Below are 16,006 nucleotides of genomic sequence, written 5' to 3'. Positions count from 1 at the left end.
ATGAAAAATGTTAGATAGCAGGAACTAGGCTGAGTCAGCACATGGCAGCTCCTGTGAATTGAGAAACCACCCTGGGAGTCTAAGGAACCAAGCAAGCTGGAGGAAGGAGGGTGAAACACTGGGTAAGAAAGAGCTGTGTAGAGTGGGAATTCTGAAGACCTAGATTAAGCCCCCGTCAAGTGTTCATCCGAGTACTAATCAGTGCAGAAAAGTGAATCAACTATACAGGTCCAGGAAGAAAACCAACCAAAAGGATGAAAGGAAACAGTTTCTGAAGTTCAGACAAGGCTAGAAACATGGCCTATTTGTAAGAGTAAGAGTAAAAAAAACCTTGTAATTCAGGAAATATCAGTGAGAACAGGGATCTTGCCTGAGTAGTGGGAAAAACTAAACCTAGACGAAATGTATCTCTTGTCCTTCCTGACAAAGCTTAAAAGTAAACCCATGAAGGATCAAACATAAGCCTTTACCAAAGTTCAAGAATACTTATGGGAATATGAAACTACTCAGCAACAAACAAGTTGAAAACCATGATGTCTGGCATCCAGTCAAAAATCACCAGGTGTATAAAGAAGCCAGAAAATATTACCTACACTAAGGAAAAAAAAATCAATCCACTGAAACTGAAGTATTGATGCTGCAGATGAATTACTGGACAAGGACATTAGAATAGTTATTAACAAATGTTCAAGAAGTTAAAGGAAGATTGATCATGTTAAGCAGAGAAATAGAAGGTACTGAAAACCAGATCCATCATCTAGAGACAGAAACAAACATGTGAGAGAGAAAATACACTGTGTGTGTGATTAAGGGCCAATAGGCAGTGCTGAAGAACAGGTTGGAGACATCCAAATGGAAACAAAATGGATGGAAACTAAGAAGCTCAACCATCTCCACACAGATAAAACAAGGAGGACACTCTATGAAAGTATATGATGATTAACTTACTTACAACCAGTGAGAAGCTAAAGAGAACATCTGCGAACCACCCCAAGAGAACACAAAACAAAACACAGAGAGGAACCAAAGTAAAAATAATGGCAGGTTTCTTTAGGAATCAACACAAAGAAGAGAAGATGGTAGAAGAGCATCTTTTAAAAACTGATGGAACCAATTCAATCATAGCAGAAATCTTTGCCTAGTGAAATATATCTCAAAAAATAAAGACAGATTTAGGAGCATTTCAAAATAAGAATTTATCGCTGTGAGATATGCACAGCAAGAAATGTTACAGGAAGTACTTTAGCTAGAAAGAAAATAACATCAGATGGTAACAAAAATCCCCCAGTAATGGAGAGTACCAGAAATGCTAACTACACAGATACACATAGACTTTTTGTGTTATGTAAATCTCTTTAAGGAATAATAAGCTGGGTAAGGTAAAAATAATTAAAATGTGTTTGGAGCTCAAAACATATGTAGAACAATAATAGCAATATCACAAAGACTAGGTGGGAAGAAATGGAAGTATTCTACTTAAGATTCTCTACTTGTTAAGAAGTATCATTTGAGGGTATGTTGTGATGAATTAAAATTGTATAAGGACTCAAGAGGTCTTGAGTCTTGGGAACAACCTGGGTTAGTCTGCTGGATGATTTAGAACATTCTGGCCCAAACTGTCTCCAGTTAACCAGGTTGTCCCCCCTCCCACAACCCCCCACCAATTGAGCCTGGAATAACCAAAAAAATCTAACAGTTGACACCAGCCCAAATTGCCAATCTCCTGAATTTTGATCTCAATACAGTAAATAACTCTTTGAAGGTAGTAAAGTTTGATTGGTTTGTATATAACACAAGCTGATTGATGCCCATCCAGCCCATCCCAAAGGCTTCAGTGAGGCAGCTATCAAAACACAACAAAGACAGGGAGAACAGAGATGAAGCAGTAATGATTCTGTTAGGAGTGAAAGGGGAAGGGACATTAATAAGCAAGCAATTGTGTACATTTTAACAAACCATGTTTTGAATGTTAAAATACCACTTACTGGTAAGTCAAATGTAGTACTGTACACAGTGATGGATTTTAGCTAAAAAGCAGTTACTTATAGCCCACTATGAAAAGGAATAAAATAATTGAATTTTTTGTGGTGATATATTTTCGATTTAATTTGACTCACTCATTAGGGAAAAAAGAATCTGCTTTGGGCTGTTTTGTAAAACCTAGTGCTGGGAATTATAGTTTTCTTTATTTTGTTTAGGAAGATTTTACGTTACATAATTACATGAAAAAAAAATACTCAGCAGATGTGTGTTTTCAACAGCATTCCACAGGGCTTCCTAATATATGGCATTTTTCAAATGGATTTTAGTCATTTAAAAGAGGATAAAACTTGTATGCATATTTTTTTCTTTCATAAATATCAATGATTAGACTGTGGGGGAGACATTAAAAAATAAAAGGGAAAAGTCACACTCTTTAGTCTATAGGAAACCTATAATTTAAGGTATGGTGTCCTTTATTCGCTCTCAGAAGATGTGATTATGACAGATGGTGCTTCAAAGCAATTAAACAGTTTTCACTAGAAGCATTTACATGGCTGATTGTATGAATCTGTCAACCTCTTGGCCTGATGTATTGTTGCTGAGAACATCTGGTGAGTTTCATACAGATCTTTTTTTTTTTTTTTTTAAGAGCTTGGCCATATTAGCTAAAATTTCTCATATCCAGCTTTTGCCTGTTAGGATGTTTCAACTTGACATAACTATGTTTACAGAATGATTGATGCCTCTTTATAGTACAAAATAGTAGAAAGTTGTAGGTCTATAAACTTCAGTACAAATCCAGGCCATCAGTGAGGATCATAGTTTCCCTATGCCTTTTCTCCTTGATCTCTCTGATTTTTTTTTTTTTTTTCATTTCAAATGAGAGTGCAGTGGAGAGAGAATCAGAAAAGTTTTCCTTTAAATTCAAACAGTAAACTATGTTAATAAGTAGTCCAGGTGCAAATTTCCTTTGATAATCATCTATGCTTCTTGAAAATGACACAAAGTATTTTTGTGATTTTTAAAACACCCATGGATTCCAATAAGTTTAGATAACATATCAGATAATAAGGATGAATTTGTGTCCTTCTAATGTCTAGGTCAGAACACCACAGTGATGTTGGGGTATAGGTATTTGTGTGAGAAGTCCAACAAGGTATAAGGGAGAGTCTACCAAGAATGTACAGATCAAACAGTGAAGTAAAAACAGGTAAAATTAACCAAAATAGGCATGCTCAATTAAATAGAACAAGGTGACATATAATGCCAATTTTAAAGAAGCAAAGGCCAGGATGTCATCAGTACTTTAGGGACATGCTGAATTTGTGTTTGGAGGTTGGGGGTGGTGATGGCCAGAAGTTCAAACAAATAGGAATTATTTTTGGTCTTCAAAAGCCTATGATCTCAACAGCAAAAATGACCTCAGGAATATACTCCATTTGAGGGACTCTTTCTTTCTAAGAAGACAAGAATCAACAACCAACCAATGCAGGATAGATACCTCTATATGAAGTTAAGGAACTGTATTAACAATAGCGTATTAACTAAGGAATAAGCATTTGTTTCTGGTATTCTCAAATTCTCCCTCATTTTCTCTCTATTTTTTTAACATCTTTGACCAGTGGTATCTTTGAACTTTTCCTTTTGGGGGATGTGATTTAACAATGGTCTGTACTCGCAGAACCATCAGAAGGTGATTTAGATACAGTAGTGAACACGTCTATTTAGGAACATATTTTGGTGCTAGTGAAACATCATGGATTTCTGTACTCACTGAAAGAGATCTCTATGGCTGAAGCTGAAGTAGTATTTTCTAACATTGATAGTCAGTGGTGAATCAAAAAGAAGTGAAGTATTAGATGTAAGAAAGGCATATGAGGTCTTCATACTGCAATGTATCATTCACCTATTCTACTCATGTACATTGTTTAATGGAATTCAACAAGTAAATTTCTTTTAAGAGAATTGCTTTTTATCATATAGATCAGGGCTTAAAAATAAATTCAGTGCCTTTGGAAGTTTGGGAAATAACACAAAGATATTATCAATAGGTATTATATGCCTATATAATAATCCAGAATACAGTTTGAAAAGTTAGACAACTAAGAAAAATATTTCAGAGTGAACTTATTTTTTCCAAATGATTGTGGCTACTATTATTATGAACAATAATTGTTGTAGTAATTGATGTTTAATAACAGCAGCTGGTGTATATCAAGAACTCACCATGTGAAAGGCACTCTGATAAATGTTCCATGGGTATGATCTCATTAAAACCTCATTACAAGCCAATGAGCATCAGTAATGCTTTTAGATTTGGGACCACTCTGAATCAATAGAAATGCTTTTCCTCTTGCAAAAAATACAGTGAACCAGGTGCAGTGGTGCACACCTATAATCCCAGCAGCTCTAGAGGCTGAGGCAGGAGGATCATATGTTCAAAGCCACTTGCAGCAAAAAGCAAGACCCTAAACAACTCAGTGAGACCCTGTTTCTAAATAAAATACAAAATAGGGTTGGGGATGTGGCTCAGTGATGGAGGGCCCCTGAATTCAATCCCTGGTAGGAAAAAAAACAAAAACTGTGATCTATTTCCTTAATAATTTTCTTTTCTTTTTAACATTAAGTCTCCAACAGAATATCTTCCTTAGAACTGCCCTTCTTTAGAACTCTACCTTTGAGTGATCTCTCTCCTTTCCTTCATATCCTCCCACCTCGAGGTCTCCCACCAGGGGTTCAGAGTAGAGAAGGGAGCAAGGGAGAGGGCACAGAATAAAAGGAAATGTCAGCCAGTAAGAGGAGGCTCTGGCTTCCTTTCAGCAAGCACCAAAGGAGAGAAGCCACATTTGCTTCAGCAAGCTGGAAATGCTTATGTCTCTAGTCACACTCTTTCAAGCTTCATGTGCAAGTGTCCCTCCAGATACAAAAGGAAGCACTCGGCCAAAGAACACAGTCTCACTTTAAACATGAAGTGTTGGAACAGACTCCAGATTTTTAAGTCAAGATTGTAGCTTGATCGTTTCTGTCTCACTGAAACATCTTAGCAATTGATAAAAATATATGCCTTTGACTTGTCATTCATTATTCGGGGTCCCTTCTGTCATTCCTCCTAGAAACAGAATTGCTATAGACACTACAACAGACAATGTAAAAATGATTTATCTTTGAATTCTAGAGGCAATCAGATTAAAATTTTGCATATGTGTAATTTACAGCATATGTCTTTATGTTTTGATATAAGAAGATGGATAAACTAGCCAATGACAAGTCACCATTAATGAATACTGAGAGTGTGTTTACTAAATCAGTGATTGCAAAATAAAATGACCACAGAAGGCAGACCTGTAACTAAAAGGGTGAATGAAACCACATAAGAGTTGATGCGGAATGACAGGGAATGTGGTGGAAATCTGAGCATATGTGAATTCTCTGAATTGGGTGCTTATGACTCAACTCTAGCAGATTTTTGCTATGCAAGAATGTGGGCTCAGTGTTGCCAGATTTTCTGATTTATAAGAGAAGCCGGAAATCCATATTTTCAAGTGAAATCTTCCTGACTTTAAAATGTTGGCAAATTTTTCTTCCTTTTTAAAATACTATTTGGGCTGCTCATATGTTACCTCACATAACAATGGAAGGATATTGATTTCAGGATGTGGGAAGCTTTGCGGCAATTTACACTAAACTTGATTTGGGAAAGTCCTTACCAAGGTTTGATAATACTTCAATATTCGAATTCACAGTTGAATCACCTAGGGATCTTATTACAAGTTCATGACCACAGAGATTCTAACTCAATAGATCTGGGGTTCAGCCCAGTAATTCTGCTGTGGATAGCTCAGTGAACATACTTTAAACATTAGATTGCTAGATCTGGATTGGCAATCTGTTGCCCGTGAGCCAAATCCAGTCTGCTAACACAGCCACATCTATTCATTTACGTACTGTCTATGACTGCATTGTGCTTTGAGGGCAGAGTTGAGTAGTTGTGATAAAGACTAAACGGCCCCCAGAGTCTCTATGATTATTCTCTGACCCTTTATAGAAAAGTTTGATGACCTCTATATTAGGAAAAATGGGTCATATGTCCCTAAACCTCAAAAGGCCTAGTTCCTCAATAAAACAATAAAACATTGTAAAAAACAAACAAACAAACAAAAAAAACGAATGATACTGTTGGTGGTGCCGATTTATAATACAGTTTTGTCCAAACTATTTCTCCTAAGCAAAGACTATCTTGTTGCTATGACAACAGTTACACAAAACTGTGTAGAGGAGAAGAAAAGAAAAAAGGCAGCAAAAAATACATTAAATGTTAGACCAGAGAAAAGGACAGTAAAGGCCTTGTGATTTGGCTTAGACTTGGTGGGATAGCATTCTCACATCTCCCCCAGAGGTGAGATAGCCATGTATGACTCTGAGGATCTCTACTCCTCCAACAGTATGCCCCTGTTCCAGGCTCCGCAAACACCATCTGTGTGGACTGAGGAAATGACTGTACAAATAAATGAGTCATATGCCAAAGCTTTTTACTTGTCAATAGCGTAGATAATGGGTGTGCAGAGGGTTATAAAATAGATCAATGTTGAATTTCAGTTGTCTTATCCTAAATATATACCAATCTTATTACAATTGAACATTCCCACAGACTGTGACTAGCTTTTATATTTATCATTTCACTTACAGTCATGGAAACCAGATACTCTGTTCCCATTTCAGTAAATGGTGCCATTTTTCTACCTTTTCCTCAGGTAAAACTCTCAGAATCAACCTTAATTTCACCCTTTCCCTCAGGGATCACCTTCATTGTAATCACTTCTTAGCCTTCTCTTGCTACTACTCTGGTTCAAGCTACTGTCATCTCTTATCTGGCTTTCTGTGGTCATCAGCTTAAGGATCTCCTGCCCCAATGCTGGCCTGCCCACAAAATAGTTTCCATCCATCAACCAGACATCTATTCTACACACACAGATCGCATTAGGTCAGGCACCAGATCATGATCCCTCCCTCCATATCTTTATGACACATTCAGTTGAAGATCCAACATCTTTCCCATAGCCAGCAAGGTCCATAGAGTTGGCTTCTGAGGACACTGCTGTCCTTGCTTCCTACTGCTCGTCCGTCAGCCACATGGCTGCTTTCTTGCTTTGCAGATGCTTGGACATGCCCAGTTCCTTCCTGCCTTAGAGCCTGGACTTGCTAATTTTATTTAAAAACAAACAAATAAATAAATTAGTAAATTCTTATTCCTATTGTTCTTTGCTTAGCTCACCCATTTTTTTTTTATTCCTGTTGCCACCCCATGATGGCCTTTCCTGATTATCTATCAATCTCTGTCCACTTTTCCTGCACTATTTTTCTGGGTGTGTGGCATTACAGGAAACCCTATTATACAGTCTCTTGTGTAGTAATTTTCAGCATACTCACTCAATCATGAGGGCAGAGAGCTTGTCTGCTTTGTATCCTACTTTTTTTTTTCACAGTAACTAGAATAGAGCACAGTTGAGTAGATACTCAACTTTATGAAATTAATGAGTGACTATAAATTCAAAAGTTGAATTTTGACCTTACTTCTTCTTTGGTAAAATTTTAAGATGACCAAATCTTGAAGCTTATAGGACCAGTGATTTCATTTCATCTAGGCAAAGATACCATGTGCTAGATATCTAATATACTATAAGAGGATTAAATAGAATAGAAGATGCTCAGCATAGGAAGCCAAGAAGAAAGCCGGGCCAGGTGGTACAGACAGGATAATTACAAAAATAAAATTAAAGAAGTAAAAAAAAAATGAAGTTCAAGTATAGATTGATCAGCCAAAAGTCAGATGGGACAACAGTCCTGCAGGGGCACTGCAATCCTCTGCAATGGTTGGCCAAACGCGTTTAGCCTCCTTCTGCTGCAATAGTTGCCTATACTGTCCTTAAGTAACTCCCTATAACTTCTAATTTAACAGTTTATCTATGACCATAACCAGCTGATCCTCTCAAGAACATGGAAGCATACCTAGGCAGAATGAGGTGTCGGAAGATAACTGCCTCTGTAAAATCTCCTGCTTGACAACTACACACACATACACACACACTCACAGAATGAGAACCAGCTTATATGATGACAACACAGACCAATTAGATAGGGAAGATTTGGCATAACTTGGCCCAAAACGGCCCAGAGTGCTTACAAGTCTTATGCAATATCCCAACTCTAACTTTCCTTCATACTCGTAAGAATATATAGTGTATATAAATGGCTGAGTAAGATTCCTTAATTAACTTGCACATTGATCATATGAGAATATTATGAAAACTGAGATCTATCATAGCATATTTCAAATTACCTTCAAGCTTTTTGGGGGAGATGTTTCCTATATTTTTTTGCTTTACAAAATTTATAAGTAATTTTATGCCTTCAAGTATATACATTAAAGTCTATTTAAGTAAGCATAAAGTATATATTTAAAGTACTGTTCATCTCATGATAAGAAAAATTGTAAAAATACTTTCATTATGTTAGGACTTTTCTGTGTACTCAATGAGCATCAAAATGTGGTTTCAAAACTCATATAGAATTTTTACAGAACAAATGAAGGGGTCATAATTATAGTAAATTAGAAATTCTTACATAATTAAGAAAATCCTTTAAGCTAAAAAATAGTTTTGATTTGTATTTATTTTCACTGTTTTTTATTATTTTTCTTCTTATTAAATAATTACAGAAAAATCAGTACAAAAACATATGTATTCACAATCCCATCTACCTCACCAATTATCATCTTTCTACTAATTTATGGACTTTTCCATCTCACATTCGTGAATACATGTGATATTTTTAGAAAGGTCAAACGGTACATATACAGTAACATGCTTTTTCTCTGAGTTATAAAACATAATTAAAAGTCAGAAATACACAAGTTTAGGTAGGAATTTCTTTTTTATATTATTTTTGATGGTTGTCTAAGATAATCTGAAACTTTCACATTTATAGAAGTAATTGTATGCTGTTTTAGTTTAAATATTTCCAGTGTTTTCAAATAATTCATAGAACATAAATCAATTGGAAACAAATTTGAAATTTAAAGTTATAAATGCCTTGAGCTCAAGTTGTAAAAATGTTCTAAAGAAACAAATAAACATGCCTAAGAAACATTGATGGCGATCAAAATGTCTACGATACACCATCCTCTGCGTAATATAAACAACTCAAATTTATAGACTTGAACGTTTAATTTTGGGCAAAAGTGTAATTCTCAACAGGATGTTACTTAACTTTTGATTAACAGCTGACTGGATAGGAAATAACCATACCAGGGCCACAATTTAAAGAAGGAAATAAGTGGTCCTGCCAGCCTCTGGAGTCTGTCTTTGCTAGGCACTGTATTTCTTTTCTTTATTTTTAATGTGTAGTCTTTAAATTTATTATTTTATGTCTGTCTGTCTGTATGTATGTATTTTGCAGTTCTTTGTATTAAACTAAGCAATTCTGTACTACTGAAATACATTTCCAGTCCTTTTTATTTTTTATTTTGAGACAAGGTCTTGCTAAATTTCCCCATCTGGCCTTGAACCTACCCTCCTTCTGACTCAGCTTCCTGAATCACTGGGATTACAGATGTGTACCACTGTGCTCAGCTAGATACAGTATTTCCTCTGCTCTCTGTGTTTATTTTCCACTAGTTATCCTAGTGATGAAGGAGAAATGTGAAAAACATTTCCAAATTGTACTTTTACTCAAAGGTCAAAAGACTGCTAGTCTCAGATCTCAGAGAACTTACAGAAAATAGGATTTCTCTGGGGACACACAGTTGCTGTAAAAGCTTACTGAGCCTCTGTGCATAATGACAATATTCTCTGAACCAAACAAGTCCAACTCATGGTTGTAACTATAAGATAGAAGACTTGAAGTATAAATTAACTGGAAAATTCATGAAATTCAGTCCAAATACAGGGATTTAATTTCAGCTTGAGAAACTGATCGTAGGATAGGATTTATATTTAAATTTGGAGCTTCTTGTTGCTGTTGGGGTTTTGTTGTTGGGCAATCTACACACAAATTTACTATTCATTAATGTAATTCTTCATACAATTTATTGTTCATTAATGTTTTCATTTATATCCTTGTGTATGGAAAACATGATTGACATGATTTAGATGGAAGTAGATTTGATTAATACTTTGACTGGATCTATCCAGAATGTCTGGTGGCAACCCCCTTACTTCCAGGCAAAAGTCTTAGGAGGACATACAAATGGTTGCAACTAGAGGAAAGACGTCAGAATGTCAGAAACCTTCCAGCGGATAAGCCATAATCCTACATGCACATAATCTGAAAGGTTGGTCTCAATTGGCCTAGAAAATAAGAAAAGGTGGGAAACGTCTATGAGGATTCACTTTTATGAAACATTTCTACCTCTTGACCTTTTGTTCTTTCCTATGGGAGTGCAGGGGATTACCTGATCATAAGACTACAGCTTCTAATTCATGTACTCAAACATATGGGGTGTGTCTCAAAATTCCTCAGCAGAGGACTTGATGTTTTGGACATTTATAAATCTATGGAATGAAGCAATTTATGTAAGCAAGACTGTTCTACAGTTTGGGAGCCTGTGCCCTTCCTGCCCTATTTTGAAATCTAGCCTGGGTGGACAAACAGGAATAATTCTATTTAAATCTTACCCTAAACTGCCTTTTCCTTCTGAGACTTTGTAATATTTGTGTTCTTTTCTGATTCTTTTGCCACATTTATCAATTGGTTGAGAACTTAAGACTGTACTATTTATTAGACTTTCTTCACAAAGAAAACAAAAGTAGATATTATTATTAATTTCCATTTTATAGTTGAGGGCAAGGAGACATAGAAAAACTAGGCAATGTGTCCAGGGTCATGTTCATGGATTATGGAGCTCAAATCCTATTAAGAACAAGTGTGGGGATGGGTTTGTAGCTCAGTGGTAGAGCGCTTGCCTTACATGCACAAGGCCCTAGGTTCAATCCTCAGCATCACATAAAATAGAAATAAAAATAAAGATATTGTGTGCATCTACAAATAAAATAAATAAGTAAAGAAAGAACAAGTATAATACTCAACTTCTCTAGTATTATAAAAAGAACATAATTACTAACCTATATAATAATTTAGTTCTATTTTGAAAATCAATTAAATAAAAATTTGAATTAATATTACTTGGATTTCCCTTTACTATCTAGTTCTATAAATCCTCTTTGCTGTGTATGTGAGGATCTATTTTAAATAAAACTCCAGGTAGTTACTCTAACCAAAGTCAAAATCACATTTCTAGCCTCAGTCTTATCTTTACTTGGATAAAAAATAAAACTGTTAGAAAATAACATATTTGTACAGATTTAGGATTATCCACAGGGATTAGAGGTGTCAAAAGATATTTGCTGCAAATTCAAGTAGCAGCTGAAAACAGCTTAATTGCCTAGATACAAATTTTCACTCCCTGAGACATACTTTTTCCTCTTCATCTTGCTATTTGTGGTTCTGATTTTATTTGTTAAGTGACTGCAAATCTATCTATCTGTCTATCTATCTATCCATCCATCCATCCATCCATCTTCTTTGTTCTAACATTCTCAGATATTTTTGGTTTCTTCTTTTGGCAAATTGTCATTACCTCAGACACCAGAGAATGATTTGCAACTAAGGGACAAGAGATTGCCTAGGTAATTAAAAAAATCATAGAATGCTTTTATTATACTCTTTTGCAACCACCTCACAGTGGTCTAAGATACTCATCCCTGAATCTCCTTTTCCCCACCAAGTGCCACTCATTACTTATGAAGAGTGTCTTCATTTTCCTCTTTACTAGCAAACACAAATTCCATACAGTCATTTCTAATTCAAGATCATTAATTACAGAAAAGATCTTGGTGTAGGTTTGATCACCTTGACAAGGTACTTCTGAAAAATAGAATGATTTCTGATCATCAACAGAATTGTTGGGCCAGAGAAAACAATCATAAAGAACAATTTGTAAAAATCATTACCATGAAAACTAACATGAGTAATTTCTCCTCTAAGTATATGGAGTCTTTAAAAAACAATCCATTTCATTTCTTGGTAATTACCTTGAACATGCATGTATTGTATCAAAAATCAAAATGATGTGCTATTAGATGTTTTTTGTTCCCTAGACCCTTTTTTCTTTACTCTGAAAACATTTGAGTCTTGGTTGCCCTGCCTGTTAGCTTTCATTATGAATCTATCAAAAACAAATATTCTGACTATGTTAGCTGAAAATTTTAATGAAGGCCTATTAGAATTGGCATATTTTCACACTGAATCTGCAGTAAAGAGCTATTTCAGAGAAAAGGCAGAGTGAGGTGGATTCACAGGCCAGCTTGTACCCTTCCACACAGAGATGCTTCCAATTTCTTTTGCAGATTTCTATGCCTGCAAATGCACTTGTCAATGTCTATGGCTATTGAGACCCAACGTGGAGGCATATGAGAACCTCAGATGATTCCTCTAGGTTCTAGGAGGCCCTTTTATTCTTCCAGGTAATTGAATCAACATTTCTAATATTTGCTTTGGAAACAAAAAAGATGAAAATAATAGTAATAAAAAGAAAATAGAATGGCAGAAAGGGATTAAATGGAAGAAGCAATAAGAGGAACACAAAATTACAATGAGGAATACCAACAAAATGAATGTCCCCAAAGCACCTATTATAGCTCCACATATAACTCCATGTTTCTCCTTCTACATTTTACTTCTTATTTTGTTTGTTCACCCAATCATCATTTGACATGTTTTTATTGAATCCTTACTCAATGCTCACCATGAACATGACCTTGAGAATAATAGAAAATAAGAGAAGATTTCTGTCCTTAAAGCCTTCCATATAACACAATAAATCATTTCACAAGGGTTTCTACTAAAAAACGCTATCTTGAAAAGAAGAAAGTTCTTTACAAAGCCTGGGATTACATGACAACATTATGGAGATGAACAGCTTACACATGTTGACCTCAAGAAAGCCATATCATGTTGGACATCAAGACAATTCTGAACTCTTCATTAATGAAGGCAGTAAAATGATACTATACTCATTATTATTACATTATAGATGTATATGTGATAATATTCTCAGACATAATCAATGACTTTATTAACAAATGTTCTGCCTATTACAATTATTATTTGGGTAGTAAGCTGAAATAATTCTCTAAATTGTCAAACCTGGCACCTGGCTCTTTTTGAAAAAACCAAGTGTTATTTGATAAACATCAGGATGTCCTACCAGAATCCAATATGAGACTGAGATCTGGGTATTAACTAGAGTCAAAGCAATAAAAAGAATGCTCAAGCTTCTCTGTATGAGAAAAAGATCAGTATTTTGTATTTGTTTCTTTATGTTGTTTCTGGCCCCTGAGACAGAAGAATAGACAGAATGAGGAAAGAGCAGCCAGTGGGCTTGTAGATTCTTTCCAAGATAACAATTTTTAGTAGAAACCATTGTGAAATGATTTATTATGTTATATGGAAGGCTATAAAGACAGAAATCCTCTCTTATTTTCTGTATTCTCAAGGTCATGTTCATTGTGAGAACTGAGTAAGGATTCAATAAAAACATGTCAAATGATGATTGGATGAACAAACAAAATAAGAAGAAGAATGTAGCAGGAGAAACATAGAGTTATATATGGAGCTATAATGTAATGGCCATGGGTGCTTTGGGACTTTCATTTTGCAGGTATTTCTCACTTGATATATGAAAGTCCCTGAGAAATCTCCTCCAGTGTAGCCAATGTGACAATTAAGAAGTGAAATGTCTAATTTACTTTCTAAATCATGGAATTATAAAATCTTCTGTAAAACTTACACAACAAATGCATGATTCTGTGTTGTTGTCAATTTATTTTTACAAACCAATGATGGAGTCAATTTCATATTAGAAATACTCAGGAGCAGGGAAAGAAATGGCAGACCTAAGAACTGACCTTGAGAATATAAACCCAGCCCCCTTCTATAGAAATCTTACACAGGATGTTTAATTCCTTCCAGGATAAAATTGAGGCTGAAGTGAATCTCATATAAAAGACCCTTAGAAATCACCTAAAATAACAGTTTCACAGAAAAAAAAAATAAGATTTTCCTATAGTTCAAAGGGTGTTTCACATGGCACCCAATGATGATTGATTTCAGTAAAATATTCTCAGTACTTTGAAAGTTAAAAAACATTTTCAAATCTACTAGCACAACCATCAACTCATTTGAAATGGATTTGTGTGATAATAGAACAGGAACTATTATCCTTATATTTAGGTAAAAAAACCGAGATCCAGAAAGGTTCATAGATGTGTTATGGTTTCTCACCTAGAAAATGAAATTGTTTACAAATTCAGACTGCTTCATTCTCCATGCCAAATAGTTCCCATTGTTGTTATTGCTTAGAAAATTTTAGTAACAATTTTCGTGAATACAATTACTAGGAAAAAAAAAAAAAAGACTCATCCACCTTTTAAGATTGAGAAAAATACATACCAGATTCCTTAATTCAAAAGTAGAATTAGAATAGAATTTCCTGTGTGTGAAAACTAGGTCATTTACATATTTTCCTTTGACTTACATTCCTAATTGCCAGGAAATTTGCATTTTCCTATCTGATTTTGCCAGCACATCGAATTCATCTACATATCTCTGTTAATCTAGTTGCCGAAAATGGGTGGCCTTTCCTACCCATAATTAGAATCAACTTTAGCTGCAAGATACTTCAAGAAAGAACTTCACAGAATATAAAGAGGAAGTATTTTCAAACTCAACTCTTGTCAACCCTTTTAAACAATTAATAGTTATTAGCATGTTCTTCTCAGGGTGACTGAGGCTATATAAAACAGGTTAATATTGAAGTTATCCTAATAACACATTTACAGATAAACTTAAAGATGAATGAAGAAGATTTTTCTTTGAATGTACAAATATTTTAACCTAGGTATTAGCACTAATAAGTTATGTATTAACTCTCAGTGTCCATAATATCTGTCCCCTTTGGCTCTCTTTGATATGAAAACCCTAAACTAAGAAAATAAAGAGCAGAAAACTGATTTTTTTAAGAGGTTTTCAGCCTGTGTGTCTAACACACCACACATGCTCACAGTAGGTCCATAGGGATCCTGTGGTGTTGTGCTTAAATTGCACTGAAAGAAAATATTCTGAAATAGGCATACTTATGTTGTTAACTCTGTCCCCAAAGTTCACTTGCATTTGAAATCACTTTTATCTTCATCATGAAGAGATGACCAATGTGGCCTTAATGGCCCCTCAGTTTGATTTCACTTTAAAAAGGATTCTGGCTATCTACAGTACCTCTTCTCGTATAGCATTTATTTTAGCTAATTTCCTATTGTAAATTCTTTCTCTGCCCCTTTGAGACATAATCTATTCCTAGTCTCTGACAATTTTAGAACCTGGAAATGTCTTTCTTAAGGATCTGGGAGCCATCCATTTGAAATGGAATCACCAAAGGAAAAAATACCCCATCCTCTAGTCTCTGGGGTGCTGGGGTCTGGGCAAGAGTCTAACTTCAGTAAATGCCCATTTGCAAACGTCCTTGGCTAAATCACATTAACTTCCCCACCCCCCAGTGTCCTCTTGTATTTTTGTACTGGATCACCCCAGTGCTTAAAAAATACCCTCACCTTCTGTTTCAGTGGTGCTGAGTCCACTCTCTGCCCTGGTGCAGTTGTCTTGTGTGTTTTCAGTGATCATATTGTCAGCAAACAGTAATCTTGAAAAAGGAATTCCTTGACTGTTTATTTCTCTTTGGTGTGACTTTTCTTTCATCATTTCCACCATTTTTAGATCACTTACTTTGTCAAGTGCTTTGCTAAGTCCATTAATATAGAATGTCTTATTTAACTCTCATGATAACCTAGATATTATTCTTGATCACATTTTATAAATGACAGGGGGTGGGTGGGAAACAGAAGAGTTAAGTAATAATGCACTACCTGAAAAGGAGCACCTAGCAGTTTTCAGGGAGACTGGGAAGATGGGAGGA

The sequence above is a fragment of the Marmota flaviventris genome, chromosome 7 (assembly GCF_047511675.1).
Source record: "Marmota flaviventris isolate mMarFla1 chromosome 7, mMarFla1.hap1, whole genome shotgun sequence".
Taxonomy (NCBI): domain Eukaryota; kingdom Metazoa; phylum Chordata; class Mammalia; order Rodentia; family Sciuridae; genus Marmota; species Marmota flaviventris.
The sequence above is the reverse complement of the archived record's forward strand: the minus strand, read 5'-3'. Positions refer to the sequence as shown.